General features: G+C 39.5%; 1 protein-coding gene across 31 annotated transcripts in view; it reads left to right on the top strand.

Moving 5' to 3' along the window:
* Positions 1–19375, top strand: part of LOC100519166 (uncharacterized) — a 191758-nt gene that overhangs the window by 53433 nt on the left and 118950 nt on the right. For 14 of the 31 annotated variants that reach the window (XR_014840440.1, XR_014840443.1, XR_014840444.1 and 11 more), the window contains exon 1: positions 10467–11080. The exons of 14 other annotated variants lie outside the window; for them this stretch is intronic. The gene's annotated coding sequence lies outside the window, so the exon portion shown is untranslated. Of the gene's footprint in view, positions 1–10466; positions 11081–18116; positions 18235–19375 lie in introns of those variants that run through there. 3 more of the 31 variants (XR_014840441.1, XM_085017190.1, XM_085017186.1) reach the window with 1 other exon arrangement.

Here is a 19375-nt window from a genome sequence, read left to right on the forward strand (position 1 = left end):
CCCACATCCTCATGGATACTAGTCAATTTCATTACCACTGAGCCACAAGGGGAACTCCTATTCAAATAATTTTTGACAAGGATGCCAGACTATTCAATGGGGAGAGGACAGTTTTTAAATAGTGCTAGAAAAGTTGGATATTCACATGGCAAGGAATATAGTTGGATTTTTACTTAATGCCATGTATAAAAATATTCAAACATAATTGAAAATCTTTTTTTTTTTTTTTTTTGTCTTTTGTCTTTTTTGTTGTTGTTGTTGTTGTTGTTGCTATTTCTTGGGCCGCTCCCGCGGCATATGGGAGGTTCCCAGGCTAGGGGTCGAATCGGAGCTGTAGCCACCGGCCTACGCCAGAGCCACAGCAACGCGGGATCCGAGCCGCGTCTGCAATCTCCACCACAGCTCACGGCAACGCCGGATCGTTAACCCACTGAGCAAGGGCAGGGACCGAACCCGCAACCTCATGGTTCCTAGTCGGATTCGTTAACCACTGCGCCACGACGGGAACTCCTTGAAAATCTTAATGTAAGAGCTAAATCTGTAAAAGGAAGAATGAAAACAGCATTGGATTTGGCAGTGATTTCTTTTTTCTTTTTTTTTGGCAGTGATTCTTGAATAGATATCAAAAAGCTTTAGGCAACAAATTCAAAAAATAGAATTCATAAAAATTATTCTTAATAATTGCATCAAATGACACCATCAACAGAGTAAAAAGCGAACACACAGAATGGCAGAAAATATTTGCAATTCATCTATCTGATAAATGATTAGAATACAAAATGTACAGAGAACACCTAAAATCCAACAACAAAAATACAAACAACCCAATTCAAGGATGGACAAAAGACAGACAATTCTCCAAAGAGGATAATCAAATGCCTATAAGCACATGAAAATATATTCAACAATCAGTAATCATTAGGGAAATTCCTATCAAAACCGCAATGATATACTATTTCATACTTTTTAGAATGGCTACTGTTTTTCTTTTTTTTCTTTTCTTTTCTTTTTTTTTGGCCGAAGAGGCAAGGGAGTCTCTCTAGGGTCTCTTCTATTTTTTTATTTTTGTGTCTTTTTAAGACCGTAGCCATGGCATATGGATGTTCCCAGACTAGGCATCAAATCAGAGCTTCAGCTTCTGGCCTGTGCCACAGCCGCAGCAACTCTGGATCCAAGCTGCATCTGCATCCAACACCACAGCTCATGACGATGCCATATCCTTAACCCACTGAATGAGACCAGGGGTCAAACATGGGTCCTCATGGATACTGGTTGGGTTTGTTATCTCTGAGCCACCACGGGGACATCCTCTAGGGTCTCTTATAATAGCGCTAACAGCATTCATGAAGTCTCCATCTTCATGGCTAATCACCTGCTTAAAGCCCTACATCTAAGACTATTACATTGGGAATTATGTTTCAATGTATGAATGGGGGGGGACACAAACATTCAGTATATAGAAAAGGGAGTCTAGAGTTTCTGAGGGGGATACTTTTGGGGGCATGTGAGAAATGAACTCTGGAGGGAATGCAGTCCAAGCAAAAAATGGAAACCAAGGTAGCATCTAGTGCCTGAGGGTGAGCCAGTTTGGAGAAGGGGAAAAGGAGTTACAGTGGGGAGGCATCAGGGTACCGGAAGAGATGGCACTCAAGAGAACTTGAGGAGTTGGGGTGCAGTCTTTAGCTTCCACTCCCATCATGTGAGTGATGGAAGGGGTTGAGAGATGACATGAAGCTGTCTCCCAGGGGCAATCACTCTCTTCCCAGAGAGAGGACCTCTGCTTTCACACATACACAGCAGGCCCTGGCCTGTCAAAGACAGAGATGAATGAGGGCCCCAAAACTCAGGAAAGCCATCAACTTTGCAAACATGGGAAAGGCAAAAAAAAAAAAAAAAAAAAAAGGCTGGCAGTGAGTGTTCAGAGGGGCCAAGGGGACATGTAGGGTGTGTCAGAGAAGGGTATATTCTGTGCAGATGTGGCTGGAGGTGTGTATGTTCTGAACTTCCTGTTGTGTATTTGCAACAATGGTCCCCAGTCAGGACCCTCATCCATCACCTCTCAACCACCTTACTTCACCCTATCTCTCCTGTTCCCCCAAACTGCAGTGACTTCCACTGACTACCAGATACCAAAAAACCAAACTCTGGTATTTCATTGCTTGGCATTTAAATGTGAAGATTCATCAGGCACACCTTGAATTTCCTGCCTCCAGGCATTTATTGGTCACTTTCCTCTATATCCGATCTTCATCAGTTTAAGTCTTTGTCTAGGCTGAGCTCAGATGCTACCTCTTCCAAGAAGAGTACTCACCAGGTATCCTTGGCCAAAGGACCTCTCTCTCCTCTGACTGCTAGAGCAATGTTTTCTTTTTTTTCTTTTTAGGGCTGCACCCACACCATATGGAAGCTACCAAGCTAGGGGTTGAATTGGAGCTACAGCTGCTGACCTGCACCACAGCCACAGCAACATGGGATCTGAGCCTCATCTGCAACCTACACCACAAGTCACAGCAACACCAGATCCCCAACCCACTGAGTGAGGCCACAGATCAAACCCACATCCTCATGGATACTGGTTAGAGTCATTTCCACTATGCCACAATGGGAACTCCATAGAACAATTTTTTCTACCTCTTTGTGACAGTGTTACCTTCTGTCTTGCATTTGAACTACAGAGAGGGAGGCTGTTGTTTCCCTCCACTAAATTGTGAGCCTTTGAAGGCTTGTAAATTTGTCTGATTTATTTTTGTATCCCAGCACCTATAATGGCACATAATTCAAAATACATTTCTTAAACAAATGATATGGAAATGAATGAGAAAGTTCCTATTAGGAGCTTACAATCTAGTGAGATAAAGATGCATAGCAGTAAGAACTCATTTAATGTAAAAAGCCCAAGAAACAGTACCTGACCCATGAAAGTGAAAGTTTTAGTTGGGCAGAGATGGTGGAAAGGGGGATCATTTAGGTTGAAAAAACTGCCTAGGTGGAAGTGGGTGGCATATTTGAGGAATGCGATTAGTACCCTTGGGACTGGCATGAAGGAAAATAGTGGATAAGGGCAGAGAAGGTATGTAGGCACTAGATCATAGAAAGCCTAGTGTGTCTTTCTAAGGAATCTGAATTTTATTCTGGACGCCACTGACTTAGAATGTTTTTGAGGAAGGACATGATAAATACTTCATGAAGGAACGACTGTTTAGGATAGATACCATAGAATGGCTCCTGTTTTTATAAAGCAGAAATAATGAGTGTTTTTGAGAATGTGCACTGTTGGTGGGAATGCGAAATTATAGAGCCACTTTGGCAAACATCATGGTGACTTCTAAAATAATTAAAAATGGAATTACTGTATGGTACAGCAATTCCACTTCTGGTAATGTACTCAAAATTATTGTAAATAGAGTCTTGAAGGGTTATCTGTGCACCCATATTCATGGCAGCATTATTCACAATAGCCAAAATGTTGAAGCAACCCAAGTGTGTCCATTGATTGTTTCCATACATATTTTAGGATGGTTTGTTCTATTCATGTGACAAAAGCCATTAATTTTGATAGAGATTGAATTGAATCTCTATATTACTTTGTGTAATATAGACATTTTAGCAATATTCATTCTTCCATTTCATAAGCATAGAGTATCTTTTCATTTATTTGTTTCATTTTCAATTTATTTTATTAATGTACTATTTTCAGGATACAGGTCTTTTACAACCTTGGTTAAAGTTATTCACAGTTATTTTACTCTTTTTGATGTAATCATTTGATATATACATAGAACTACCTGGGATCTAGCAAATCAGTTTTTGGGCATTGATCTGGAAAACAAAAAACCCAGCAAAAAACACTAATCTAAAAATAGATATACACACCTATGTTCATCACACCAGTATTTATGACTGCCAAAATACAGAAACAACTTAAGTTTTTATTAATGGGTGATAAAAAGATAAAGAAATTGTGGGATATATATCTATATAGATATAAATACATATGTATAATTCATATATATTTGAAATCTTGTTATTTGGGATAACAAGGATGGAACTTGAAAACATTATGCTAAGGGGAATAAGCCAAATAGAGTAAGCCAAATACAGTTTGATTTCTCTTAAAGGTGACTATATATTAAACAAAACAGAACAAAACAAGCTCATAGATATAGAGAACAGATTGATGGTTGTCAGAGGCAAAGGGTGGGAAGTGGAAGGAATACATTCATTCATTCATTCATTCATTTTTTTTTTCTTTTTTGGCCAGTTGGTGGCATATGGCCAGGGATCAGATTGGAGCAGCCGTTGTGACCTATGCCACAAGCTGCAGCAATGCTGAACTCTTAACCCCCTATGCTGGACTGGGTATTGAACCTGTGTCCCAGTGCTCCATAGAAGCCACCAATCCTGTTGCACCACAGTGGGAACTCATTTTTATTTTAATGTAATTATATTGAATTATAATTTTTAAAAGGTGAAAGGGGGTGAATAGTTCTGACCTCTTAAGACAGAACTTAGAGAAGAATATTCCTGGTTTTTCCTTCTATTAGCTCCAAAAAGAATTTCCAAATCTTAGAGTCCATTCCTGGCTGTGAAGAGTCATGAGGATGAGGCTGTGATAAAGAGGCAAGGAATTTCCCCAGGACTTTTTTTTTTTTTGTCTTTTGTCTTTTTTGTTGTTGTTGTTGTTGCTATCTGCGGCATAGGAGGTTCCCAGGCTAGAGGTTGAATTGGAGCTGTAGCCACCGGCCTACGCCAGAGCCACAGCAACACGTGATCCGAGCCGCGTCTGCAACCTACACCACAGCTCACGGCAACGCCAGATCGTTAACGCACTGAGCGAGGGCAGGGACCGAACCCGCAACCTCATGGTTCCTAGTCGGATTCGTTAACCACTGCGCCACAACGGGAACTCCTCCCCAGGACTTCTTAAGCTTGGTTTTTAAATGATATGGCCAAGATAGTTGGTAAATTTGCCAACAATGCTCTCTGTTGTTGGGTGGGTAAGACCAAGATCTCAAAAGACAACACTGGATTGCTGTCCAAGAGTGAGACTGGCAGTGTGTGTTTCAGAACCTGTGGATGAATTGAGATCAGGTACTATTGGAGGCCCTTATAACAACAACAACAACAACAAAAATTGGGAGAAATATGAGGCATTAGTTTCTAATCAAAACATATATTACACAAAGAGAAATGCAATTTTTTGGACAGCAAAATGTGTTGATCTATGATGTTGTTATTCATATCTACCTGTTCATCAAGTTCTATATATTGCCACCAAGAGATAGTTAAGTACAAATCATAGCCCTGCTGACAAAAGTGCATATGACTGTAAAAGTCTTCGGCTATTTGCAAAAGCAGGCTGTAAATTCATTCAAGTTTAATGGCAACTTGTTGATTGTTCCTTGGAGATGAAGGAAATGTGCAAATACTGAATTTAAAATGAAAAAGTGAGTGTTTGAGTTAAATTTGCTCAATTTTAGGCTCATCAATTAAGATTTGAAATATTATGTCTACAAACAAGACAAAACCTCTATGACTTTTCAAATAAATAATAATAAATAATATGTTGGTATGTTAAGTTTTGGCATGTTTCTAACAATAGTAAACAGGTCAAACTGTATATTTATAAACTATTTTGAGTTGATTATGATTTTACCAGAGATTTTATGGCCAGTTTATAGTAATTGCCCCTTTCAAACTTATTATTTTGTTAAATCAGTTGAGCTCACACACACTGTTATTTTTTTCTAAAATGAGAGTGTAAGCAATTTGTCCCATTTTCATAATGAACTACAATTATCATATATTAGAAAAAGATTTTTATTTTCTGATGTCAGATTATTTTTTAAAAATGATTCCCTACTGAACACAAGGGTTATAATTTAGTTTCTGCTGACATCATAAACTATTTGAGTTCAACATAAGTAGTTTATGAATGATAGGAGAACAGTTAAGTTAAATTAATCCTAAAGATTTATTCCAACTGAATAAAGTTTAAAAGAAGTGTCTTCTATTAAAATTCAAATAATACATTTTCTTCATGAAGGGCATTGAGGCAGAATAGCTTTGTCACAGAGTCATTATTTTCTAAATAAGATATAGATAGTGTAAAAGGTATTTATGTTATAATGTAAAGAATTCATTTTCATGTAATTAATATGGTCACAGATTCTATTGTATTTTAAATATACTGTCCTTTTGTTAATTTTCTTTGTATAAATTACACAACACACAGTGTTCTTTTTCATGTTGTTAATTACAAATTGAAGATACCATACTGAGTAACCTTGGCAGTATATTATGATGAATTGTAGGTAGGTTGCATAAGATCAAGCAAGTAGTGAAATCACATGATCATGTTCTAAATGAGGGAAATGCCCAACTTCTTCAAAGGTCATGTTAAATCTATTCTTCAATTAGCAATGAGCACTTTGCATAGGGATTACATGAAGTTGTGGATACAGTGACAAGAATATGTTCTTTCTGTGTTAACAATTCAGCCATTGCAGTGAATCAAAAACTTCACTGTGTGGATGCCTTCTTTTAAATATTCTTTCACTTCAGCATTCCCTCTTCATTTCCATTTTCAACTCCCTTAGTTTGAGCCCCAGCCACCCTTTTCTTGTTACATCCATGTGCTTCTGCCTTCACTGTCACCATCTGTCCTCCTAATATACATATCTGGTCAATTTAAAATCTATCAGTGAGTTTTCATCTTTGACATATAAATCCAAACCTTGTATTATAGGTTGTAGGATACTATTAGAAATAAGTTTGTATCTCCTCTCTGAGGACACCCTGGACAGAGAAAAGGGCAGGCGAACTGCAAGATTATCGATATTATGACTCATTCTTGATAATGAAATAATGGATGCTGAATACCTTAGAGTCTCTTCATTTCAGGCCTGAATAAATCTTGGTTATTGCAGAAGTGGTAGCCAGATAAAACCAGCAGGCATCAAAATCTCTTCTGATTTCATTAAACCCTGAAGGTAAAATTTTCAGATTCCTCAGCACTTGCACTAATCCTGCTTCAGAATTCTACATGATTAATGCAGGCAGTTTTGGAATGAAGTGACAAACCAATGGAAAGATGTTCAGCATCACTCATTCTTAGAGAAATGCAAATCAAAATCACTCTGAGGTACCACCTTACACCAGCCAGAATGGCCATCATCAAAAAGTCTACAAACAAGAAGCGCTGGAGAGATGGAAACAAGGCACCAGGCAGGCTGGGCAGTGTGCCTACCCTCTGCTGGCACAGCTCCCTTCTCAGAGCCCCGCCAAGGCAGGGGCTTGGAGTCGCTAAACCGGGGTATTGCTTGCCTGTTGGCAGGCAGAAGCGCCAAGCCTCTGGGGCCCCTTGGCTCGCCAGGCAAATGGGCAGTGGTGGTAGGCTCCCTCCCCCGCCAGGGATCCGGAGGCCAAGATGCTGCATCCACCATTCTTGCAATGCAGCGCAAGAGTCCAGCCTGCTGGAAGCCTAGAGGAGCCCCAGGCAGGGAGCGCCTAGCTCCCTGTGAGATGCTGACAGCGCCCGCTGTCAGGATAGTGCTTTCCCCGGGATCCCAGGCCTGCAGCCTGGCCTTGCGCCCTCTGAGCCTCCTGCTCGGCCAAGCATATCCCCTGCAGAGCCAGGGGCTGCTCCCAAGCGCCCTCATCCCCCTGCGATGGGGGGCGTGGCTCTGGCTGCCTCCCCGGGGCCTGTGCAGGCTCGGCCACCTGGGAGCGCCAGCCCATTGCCACTAGAGGGCAGTGTGGCACCGCGCTGCCTGGACTGCGTTGCTGGCCGATCTTACCATAACTTTGAGATTTTTAGGATCTGTAATCCAATTACTGTTTCTCAGACACTAGACTCTTATCAGGGTCCAGAATCATGCTCCTGGATCCATGCAGCACAATAATTCAGCGAGAGATCTCCCCAGAATTTCCAGAGTCTTCTGGTGTTTCCTCAGTTGGCCCCTAACTCTGCCAACTGAGTCCCCTTGCTCCTTCCCAAATCTGTTACCTTTGCAGCTCCAGGCTCTTGCACTTGGTGTCCTCTGCTTGGTGACACTCACTGCTTGGTCTCAAATTCCCAGTACTTCTGCTTGAAAATATGGCCCCTGGGAAAATAGCCCTTTGAGTGGGCTCCTCACATGCCTCCTCTGACCCAAACATTGCAGCCTTCTGTGGCTGTTGATAAATGTGTAGTTCTACATATTTTGTCCAGGTTTTGTAATTATTTCATGGTAGAAAGAGAAGTGTGTGATTAGGTACTGTCTTGTCCATACCTAAAGTAGTCTTGCCTAAGAATAAATGAATAAATCCTAGGCGTAACCTTGTAAAAAACGCTAAAATGTAGGATTTCAGAACACATATTAGTTCTAGTTTACATCTTTTGCTTTAGGTCCACATCCAAAGTCATGTTACTCTTTGGGTTCTTATTTTGGCATCTTGTACCTTAGTACTGTCCCTCATTTGGTTCCTTCTCAGATCTAATCAGTATCTCTTTTATATTTTCTCTTCAATATAATCTGATAAATCTTGTGACTAGTAGGGCAGTAAACTCAGAATCAAATAACTTAATCTAAGAAAAACCTACTAATTAGGACATTTGGGGGCAACTCTGGCCTGTTAGTTTTTAGTTTGTTCGATACTAATACCAGTTTACATTTATCTTGTTCATATGGATAAAGGGAAGTTTGGCTGGAATTGGAAAATGCCTTATATATGTTTAAAGGCTACTTACAAAGAGAAATAAAGGTAGCCTGGTAAGACCTTTTAACTCCATTGTACTTGTTCCCTATTCTTTTCTGACTACAGCCAAATAATTCATTTCACTCTCTTCTCTAGAATGAAATGGAAATGATTTCAAACTTAATCACCATATAGATAATAGAATCTATTTTTAAAAAATATCTATATGCCCCCTTTCCTAGTCTGTTTGTTGTTCATGGATTTACCAAAGATTATCCATGCCACTCCTGTTCCCACAGGCAAATAGCAATTTTATGTAATGGGAAAGATATGTTACATTTGAATTCATAATCCTCTTACTAGCTATGTAATGGGCAATTTACTTAGTCCTTTAACTTTCTTTTATTTATTACTGTCCCCCTTTATTAACTGGGGATAAAATATTTCTTTGAAAGTTTGCTTTGAAGAGTAGGGAACTCTCTCTCTGAGTTACCCAAACAAGCCGGCTCATATACTAAGATGATCGTCAGTGTTCTGCACTTAATTCACCTGAGCTTCGCTGCATGTACTAATTTAAATAGCCACATGTTTTCTCACTGTCTTTTTCCTACTATGCTCTTAATTCTCTGTAATCAACATTTAGTCCCTTCTCAAAATTGTTCCACTTAAAAAGAAACATATAGACTCAGAAAGGAATTTGTGTATTTCTATTTTTCTTAGCCTTACTTATTTTCCCAAAGAGGTTTTGTTTGCTCTTTGCAGTTTATTGTCTTGCTCCAAATAAAATGAACACAATCATTTTGCCTCTTTTAATATTGTTAAAAGTTTCATTTCATACCGTGCTCTAACTTTGCCCCCCTCCTTACCACTACTGATTGTCTCTGTCCTTCCTGTGGGGTTCGCCTACAATCTTTCCTTACATACTATTTAAAATGCTTTTAGCCTGCTGTGAGGCAGCCTTGGCATCTTTGCAACTTTGTTATCTTTCCACTGGTTTGTATCTAGTTAAAATGTAGTAAATTTATTTTCCCTCCGCCTTCTTCCTACCTTTTCCCCCATTTCTTTCCTTTCTCCCATTTTAGCATTTGGTTTGTCTTCAGTTATATTTGAAATTTAAAAGCTAGCCTAGCTAGCAAGATCCTTTTTTTCTGATTAAAAAAACAAAACAGAAACTGCTGTTTGCTTGTTTCTTTCTGTGCGTGCGTGTGTGCGCGCACAGGCACACGTGTGTGTGCATAGGCGCGCATGTGCGCCTTTTTCGCACATTTGTTTCATTTACTCCTAATGTGTAAACTTTGAAAGAAGGAACACCCAGACCTCCTCTGTTAATTAGTATGTTGCTGTGTATGAACACACTCTTCACTAAAATCAAAAAATAAAGGCATCAGACTGCTACAAGTTTTACACGGAATCAACTGAACTGATGTTCTTTCATCAGTAAGTTGTGCTCAAGACTCTACTTCTTTGCACTCCTTTCAAGCAGTTCATGCAAACTAATTTAGGAGAAAACAGGATGAAACTAACTACTGGCGAAGAAAATGTGTGCTTGAAGGACCTGGGGCACAATCTGGGCACACCTGAAAGGGCTGGCTGGGTGAGTCTTGCCTTCAGGGGAGGGAGGGAAACGCCCATTCTGCCCTGCAGGGGTTGGGACTGCGCATGCGTAGAAGCTGGCAGGCGGGATCTCCCGAGACAGCACGTAGGCTGAGAGCAGCGCTCAAGCTCAGCGAGGAGGAGTGGCCTGTGGTAGCCACGGCGGCCATTACGGGCGGCCATTACGGGCGGCCATTACGGGCGGCCATTACGGGCGGCCATTACGGGCGGCCATTACGGGCGGCCATTACGGGCGGCCATTACCCGGCAGAGGAAGAGTTCTTGAGGAGGGAAGCACTCTCCACCCCTCCTGTCTGCTTTGGGGAAAAGAGAATACAAGATAAGGGAGAAGACGGGAGGAAGAAGAGGGACAAGTGAAGGGGGTACAGAGGGAAAAGGACAGCAGTGAAAGGCTAGAGCGTGCAGGGGGCCGGCGGCCATGAGAGCAGCAGTGTGGAGCAGGAGGGTGGGCGCTGGGGTAGGGGCAGCTGCCCCTGCTTGGAGGCAGTATGTGCTGCGCCCCTCCGCTAGACACTGTGGGTGTGCTCGGAGTACAGAGACCACACAGCCGGGTAAGCCTGTGCCATCCTGGATCCCCACGCTGCACATCACCAGGTCCACCACAGATCTTCCAGGAAGACCGCGATGAACAGAAGCACGGCCCTGGGGCTTGGGCGCACTGGTCCTAGGACACTGGCTTCCTGATTACCGGGGGAGGCAGTCAGCAGAAGGTCAACCCAGAGACCTCCGGAGCAACTGGGATGTATAGATGATTGGTGTGAGAGAGCACGTGGGGTGGAGCGGCCAGGTAAGGATGGCGCCTGCTAACCCAGCACTGAGCTAAGTGGGTGGTGGCAGTGGCTGACCAGTTTCTTGCCCTATTGCTTGTAAAAAGGAGGAAACTATTTTCTGTGGGGGTAGGAAATGTCCTTGCTCTGGGGAGTTTAAAGATCTGAGGAGGGAGGGGAGAATTGGTTTATAGGCATGGGGGGATTCTATATATTATTATGAGACCATCATGATGCTTGAAGCATTAATCATGGTTTCCTGTGTTTAAAACAATGGCTTTGTATCTAGTTAAGAGACGCTGCATAAGAACACACACTTCAGAAAGAGGAGAGCTGCCCCTAGAACAAATCCACACATTTCCAGAAGATATGTGGTAGTAGCTTATTAAAAAAAAAAAAAAAAAGCCAAAAAAATCTAAGGTCTTATTTTCCAAATGGGGTGGCATAGATATGGCATTGGGGGCACCTTCTTTTTGTGAGAGCTGGTACAGGGGAGTATACTTGGAAAATGCCTGCTTCTCCAGTGTGCATTCAACATGCCACAAATATGTGGTTTAGATCATACACACCTATCATAGAATAATCTGTTTTTAGATTTTGTTTACATTGTTTGTCACAATTAACTTAATATGTGATTAACTCCCGTTGAGCTAGAAACCACATTCATTTTGAAATGGGTTTCCAAATCTGACTAGGAACCATGCGGTTGTGGATTTGATCCATGGTCTTGCTCAGTGGGTTAAGGATCTGTCATTGCTGTGAGCTGTGGTGTAGGTCACAGATGTGGCTTGGATCTGGCATTGCTGTGGCCCTGGCATAGGCTAGCAGCCGTAGCTCTGATTGGACCCCCTAGCCTGGGAACCTCCATGTGCCATGGGTGCAGCCCTGAAAAGACAAAAGACAAAAAAAAAAAAAAAGGATTTTCTATTTGGAAATATAACTTGAACTTAAATACTCATTTAAAATAAATTACATTGCAGTTTTGATTTAGACTGTGTAGTGCTATAAGATTGGATTTAATATGAACATAGCAGTAGTGAAATACTGATTTTTAAAATGACAACCACTGTTTATTCCAATATACTTGATATTTTAGAAAGAATATGAGATTAAAAGCAGATTTTGAAAAGACTCTTTGACAGTGTGTATATTTTGCATGGAGTGAGGAAAGTATAAATTGGGAAAAAGGTAAGCATGTTCATGGAATTGGTTCAGATTTAGAGAAAAATAGAGAATGTTATTATAATGAGTAGTTTTCTATTGAACCTTACTTTACTTATTCAGGAAACTTTCCTTGATAGTTTAGAGAAATGTATGAATGTGTTTTACCTAGGTTTTCTTCCTGGGGCAAAAGGTAAAAATACAACTTCAAAAATATTTATTTCTGAAGATTATTTAGGCATACTTAAAAGTTCTGTAGGGTATGCTCTTTCACTTTCTCTTCCTTAGATAATTGATTTGTTTCCTTACAAAAAGCATTTTGCTTGTTATTTTAAGCTACAGTGTGTAAAAACATGGGCTTCTTTTAATGCTTTTTTAGCTTTTAATTGCAGGCAACCTGTTGAACATGAGACCAGGGGAAAAAATATGAAATTTGCAGAACTGGAATTTCTTCAGTCCATACCAGGAAATTGATTAGACAGCAAATGAAACCATATGATCAAAAGCAAAGCTGCCTTGCGTATTTGAAAATTATAAAGAGGAGTTCCCATCGTGGCACAGTGGTTAACGAATCCGACTAGGAACCATGAGGTTGCGGGTTCGGTCCCTGCCCTTGCTCAGTGGGTTAACGATCCGGCGTTGCCATGAGCTGTGGTGTAGGTTGCAGACGCGGCTCGGGTCCCGAGTTGCTGTGGCTCTAGCGTAGGCCAATGGCTACAGCTCCGATTGGACCCTTAGCCTGGGAACCTCCATATGCCGCGGAAGCGGCCCAATAAATAGCAAAAAGCCAAAAAAAAAAAAATTATAAAGAAACAACTTTGTTCATGTTTTCACCTAAAATTTTCTCTATCATTTCCTGGGCCAATGTAGTGTACTTGCCTAAGAAAGATGTTGACATTGGCACAATCAGTTGCTTACCCCCAAATGGCCTGTACATTCATATATATATTTAGATTATGAATACCTACACATTTATACAATCTAAATATATATGAACATTATTTTGATCTATTTTAATCATAATTTAAAGACATGATTTTGGAGTTCCCGTCGTGGCGCAGTGGTTAACGAATCCGACTAGGAACCATGAGGTTGCGGATTCGATCCCTGGCCTTGCTCAGTGGGTTAACGATCCGGCATTGCCGTGATCTGTGGTGTAGGTTGCAGACGCAGCTCGGATCTCGCGTTGCTGTGGCTCTGGCATAGGCCGGAGACTACAGCTCCATTTGGACCCCTACCCTGGGAACCTCCATATGCCGCTGGAGCGGCCCAAGAAATAACAGAAAAAAAAAAAAGGCATGATTTTAAGGATAAATGCATCAGATACACCCATTTAAGGTTCATGTGGAATTAATTTATTTTTACCACATATTAGTTAAATAATGAGTTTATCTAGGTTAAAAAAATAAATTGAAATCTGTCAGATTACCAACACTAGAAACTTAAACCTCAGAAGAGTTTGATTGCAGATATACTTTAGTTTTTAATTTTTGTTTTCCTAGAACTTTGACAGTTTCCTCATACTGGGAAAGTCATTGAAAGAGTCAGCACATATTGACTTATTTATGAGTTTAATTAATTAAAATACATAGCTTATAAGCTAAAGACTAAAAATTCTAAAGGTAATAATAGCATATACAGTCCATATTACTTGCACTGTGTAGTGAGGATAAGAAGGGAAAGGGGAAGAAAAATACACCAAGCTGATGGGGAAAAATGAAACTAGAAAGAAGCATAACAAATAATTGTTAAACAAAATGAGAACAGTTTCTATAAAATTATTTACATAAGATGAACTCATGAACTCATAAAGACTGGTCCTCAGATTGCTTTAAAACCTTAAAGTCATAGCAAAGTTATTTTTAAAAATTGTCAAAAAATACAAAAAACAGACAGAGTTTTAGAACAGTGAAACTACTCTGTTTTATGCTATAATGGTGGATTCATTTCATTATGTGTTTGCCAAAACCCTCAGGATCTACAACACTAAAATGAATCCTGTGAGCTATGGACTCTGGGTGATTACCATGTGTAGGGTGTAGGTCCATCTGTTGTAACAAATGTAGCATTTTGGGTTAGGCTCTACATGTGTGGGGGCAGGAGATATAAGGGAAATCTCTGTACTTTTCTCTCAATTTTACTCTGAACATAACCCATCTGTAAAAGATACATCTGTTTAAAAAATTTTAAGTTAGAAAATGTAAAAATAAAAATAAAAACTTTCATACCATCCAAGTCAATGCAAATAGAAGGGATAAGGACAAGTGATAATAGTACAAAATTTTGTTAGATCTACAAACTAATGAATGATCCCTATATGAATAAAAATGGTGCAGTTTGCATCACAGCTATAACCATTAGACACCTCCATGTGCAACTGACATACAGTCAAAGACATGGAAAACAGAGACCTTCACATAAAACACTACTAGTGGGGTATGTTAAACAAACAAAATGGGAATACTCAGGTACTAAAAAACAATTGTATGTCTATTTAGAAAAACAGAAGACAGAAACCTTAAAATATGCATGTGAAAAATCTCCAAACAGTGGGGGGAAAAAAGCTACTTCTTTATTATAAGCGTACATGGCCTCTTTTCAAATTTATTTTGTGAGTTCCCATTGTGGCTCAGCAGTAATGAACCTGACTAGTATCCAGGAGGATGTGGGTTTGATCCCTAGCCTCAAGGATCCTGCATTGCCCTGAGCTGTGGTGTAGGTCACAGATGCAGCTCAATCCCAGGTTGCTGTGGCAGTAGTGTAGGCCCCCAGCTCCAACCCCTAGCCTGGGACCCTCCATATGCAGCAGGTGTGGCCCTAGAAAAAAAACAAAATTGGAACTAGTTAAGTTTGATTTTAAAAGTATCCTTCAAAAAATATATACCAGACAATAGCCAGAAACAAATTATTTAAATTTTGCATAACAAAAGGGAGAAACTTAGGTGAGAAAAGAATAGTTTAAAAAAATAAAAATATTTTATTTTATGGAAACCTAAAAGAATTTAAAGATACGGAATAGCAGTTGCATAAATGGACTAATGTATTGTTGCGAAAACCGCAAAAACTGTGGCAACGGAAGGAGACAAACAGCACTCAGAGATACAAAAAAGCAAGGTTTATTCAGCACCGGTGCGGGCTCAGAGGAGTCACCTCCAGAGTCTGAGCACCAGGTCTTTGTTCTCAGTAACTTTTATACACTACAAGGTCTTGATTTTCCCATGTAAGCATCCCGGAACTCCCCCATCCCCAAGCAGACAGTGTTCCTCCCTAAGAAACTGAGCAAGCAAGGTTACAGAAGCAGAACTGATAAGCAATGCTGGGTACCTGATTAGCAGGGCTGCTGGCTTGGACAGAGAGCACACAGTTGTTACATTATTACAAGAAGGGTGGTATAGTGAAGAGCATAGCTGGAAAGGCCTGCAGCTGCCTTCTTAGCCAAGGGGGGTTGTTCTTCAGTTAAAACTCTATTTCAGTATAATATGTAACCTATAATAAAGTTGGAAGTAAAGTGAGTAAATTTGGACTTTCATTTTTAAAAGCTTATTAAATACTACTATTCATTTGGAAAAAATATAAGAGCAGATGCCTAATTTATATATTCATGAATCTGATATTTTTAGCATGTGTTGTGTTCCAGGCAGTATATTAGTTATTGAGAATATAGTGGTGGACAAAACAGATAAGATAAAGACAAAAGCATGATATAAGGACAAGTTTCATATGTGCTTATGTTCTTCCTAGGTTGTAAACTACTATGTCAGGAACACTGAATATCCAGCATTTAGTACAATGTGTTAATGTACCAGGTTTTAAATTTATATGTACTGATTGAAAGAATAAGTGGGAAGTCTTAATGACAGAGTAGCATTTACAAGTGGTAGTGGTAAAAGAAAAATGTTACATAGGGTATATCAGAAAAAAAAATTGAAATTGGTGAAATACGGTATGTGGGAGAGGTAGGAAGAGTAGGCAGATTTATCCATATAAAAGTTTGGGGTTTATTGAAGATACTATTTCAAATTATCCATACAATTATATAATGCACTTTTTATCCTTTTGCCCTCCTGTTCCCTGACTTCTCAGTCATAAAAAGTATTAAAACTAAATATTTAAGAAGTACTTGAAACCTTGTAAATTTTTTTTGGCATCAGTGGATGCTTGCAGAGTGTTAAAATAAGGTGATTTGACTTGAAAATTCTTATCAGCCCTTAAATCAGGACATAATCTCTGGGGAACTTTGGGACAAAGAGTTTAAATGAGCTTTTAAAAAGTTGAGGGAAGGAGTTCAGGTCGTGGCAAAGTGGTTAACGAATCCGACTAGGAACCATGAGGTTGCAGGTTCGGTCCCTGCCCTTGCTCAGTGGGTTAACGATCTGGCGTTGCCATGAGCTGTGGTGTAGGGATCCGCGTTGCTGTGGCTCTGGCATAGGCCGGTGGCTTCAGCTCCGATTCAACCCCTAGCCTGGGAACCTCCATATGCCGCAGGAGCGGCCCAAGAAATAGCAACAACAACAACAACAAAAAAAGACAAAAGACCAAAAAAAAAAAAAAAAAGTTGAGGGAAGAAGAGCATACACACATACAACACATACAAGGTCACGTCTCTCAACCTTAGAAAAAACTTTGGAGGTTGCATAATGATTTCTATTATAACATTAGCAACAGTTAAAAGGGCACTTTTGATCCCAGGTGGCTTCTTTTGTAAAGGGGATTCCATTATCTCTCTTTTTTTTTTTCCATTTTATTATCTTCACTTTAATGCAGGCACTGTGTTTTTGTTTTTGTTTTGTTTTTACAGAATAAAATACATATATTTATAAACACAATTACATTCACACATACTATTATATCATGGATCTTAAGAAAGAGCTTAAGTGACTCCCTCTGGAGAAGTGGAATGGAAAATATGCTGAGACAAATAGGAAATTTATTCTACACTTTATCCCATTTTGTATGGCTTTCATCTTTACTATTTAGTATTATCACATTTCAATTTTTCTTTAAAAATTAGCATTATATTAAAATTGTGTATATTATGCAACTAAAATTTATAAAGAAGAAAGCCTTATATACCATTAAATACTTTATATAACATAATAAAAAGAATAACTGGTAAGAATAACAAAAATAATACACCCTCTGAAAAGAAGTAAAATATAAAATGCATAAATTGATTAAAAAACAGTGTAACTATATAAATATGTCCTCACAATTTGTTACATCTTATTGATTCTTCAGTATAGGCATTACACCATTCTAGGTGATGTGATAAACAAGACATCATAGACCTTACATTGTACCATGGAGAGAAATGGTTATTAATGATACAATTGTAGAACTGTATTATTTAATTGTAGAGTTGCATTATTTAATATAATTATCATAAATTCTTTGATGGAGAGGAAATCAGAATCAGATCTAAGAAGACCTCAGCTTTCCAAGAGTGATGTCAAATGACCCCCTTCATGGTGGATTATGCACTTATTTACTGTGAGACATATTCCTTCTCCAGAGATTCCTTGTTTGTGTATCCATTGTAGATTTTTGGTTTGCAGTTATTCTGAAGTTTTGATACAAGTCTATATGAGATTGTTTTCAGTTGTTCTCTTCATTGTAAATTCATCTCCATTGTCCTTCATTTGTACCCACCTCTTCTCATGATGTCTGATTTTGGCGGTATAATTGTGCATGGATGATTTTGTATTTTTACTGTATATATACCTTTACTGGTGAGCCTTGTCATTTGTGGAATTTTTGTTTCCTGTTGCTGTGTTTTCTTTTCTGCCTAGAGAAGTTCCTTTAGTATTTGTTGTAAGGCTCCATTGTCTCTTTTGTATTAATTATGCTTTGATTTGCTTGCTACTTAGAAGATGTGCTTTTTATTCTGTAGAACTTCTGTGCTTGAAATTGAACTTTAAAAAAAAATCTGGTCTTCAAATATGTTTGAATTGAAATAAAACTGTTTAAAATGAGAAACTGATTACGTAAAGAATGCTGATGTTCAACACTATAGGTACGTGACTACAATATTTGATGTAGTTAAATGTATTTAATATTTGATGAAATATTTGATATTCGATTAGTGGGTTAAATGTACATCTTTGTTTCCCAGACTGCTACTTTCTGGATTTATACTAAATAGGATCTCATTTTCTGTGCTTGCTTATGAAACTGCCTATAATCAGTTGCTATTGCTTGGTTCTAAGGGAATGTCTTTGGGTTCGTTGTAAGATAGAGCTTGAAGCAAAACTTAGTGTTGATGTTTTCTTTATTGTGTGATGTAATTCCAACACAGGAGAAAGGGAAAAAAGCAGAGAATGCTGGAAAGCAAATAGAAAGTTTCATGAGCTTTTAGTTATTGAGGCAGGCTGGTTCCGAGTCTGTAATTGAAAATTTTCATCTAGTTTCTCTACCACCTATCATAGAATTCCCTTGTTTTTAACCAGTAACTTGGCTCCTTTGCATTGCCTGAGTGGTTTTGCCTTGGTGGATTATGGTTACTGTAATTGTTATTGACAGTTATTACTGAACATGGCCTGCAAAGTGATGGCCCCAGGAATCTCCTAGATTCCAGACATATTACCTTTGCAACATTTTGTATTGAAAACCCTCGATCCATATTACAATTCAGGATGAATGCCCCAGCTAACAAGATAACTGCATTTACCTATTGATCATTGGAGCTCCAAGCAGCCAGATGGTACTTAAAACTTCCAAGCAGTGTCCTCTGTCTTTTGTCAGAAGTATTCACTTCTAGGAAACTGGACTCCTAAACCAGCACAACCTAATGTTGAAATGAGAATCCCAAATGGAGCAATGACTGTGTGAAGGATGGGATCTTTTCTTTTGTTACTTAAATAGTCTCTCCACGCATAGGCTGTTGGCAGCTCTGTGCATATTTTTGTTGTTGTTGTTGTTGTTGTTGCTATTTCTTGGGCCGCTCCCGCGGCATATGGAGGTTCCCAGGCTAGGGGTCGAATCAGAGCTGTAGCCACCGGCCTACGCCAGAGCCACAGCAACGCGGGATCCGAGCCGCGTCTGCAACCTACACCACAGCTCCCGGCAACACCGGATCGTTAACCCACTGAGCAAGGGCAGGGACCGAACCTGCAACCTCATGGTTCCTAGTCGGATTCGTTAACCACTGCGCCACG

The sequence above is a fragment of the Sus scrofa genome, chromosome 3 (assembly GCF_054392235.1).
Source record: "Sus scrofa isolate SSC_HxYL_T2T_F1_AM1 chromosome 3, Sscrofa_HxYL_maternal_Yorkshire_Landrace_v2.0, whole genome shotgun sequence".
NCBI lineage: Eukaryota > Metazoa > Chordata > Mammalia > Artiodactyla > Suidae > Sus > Sus scrofa.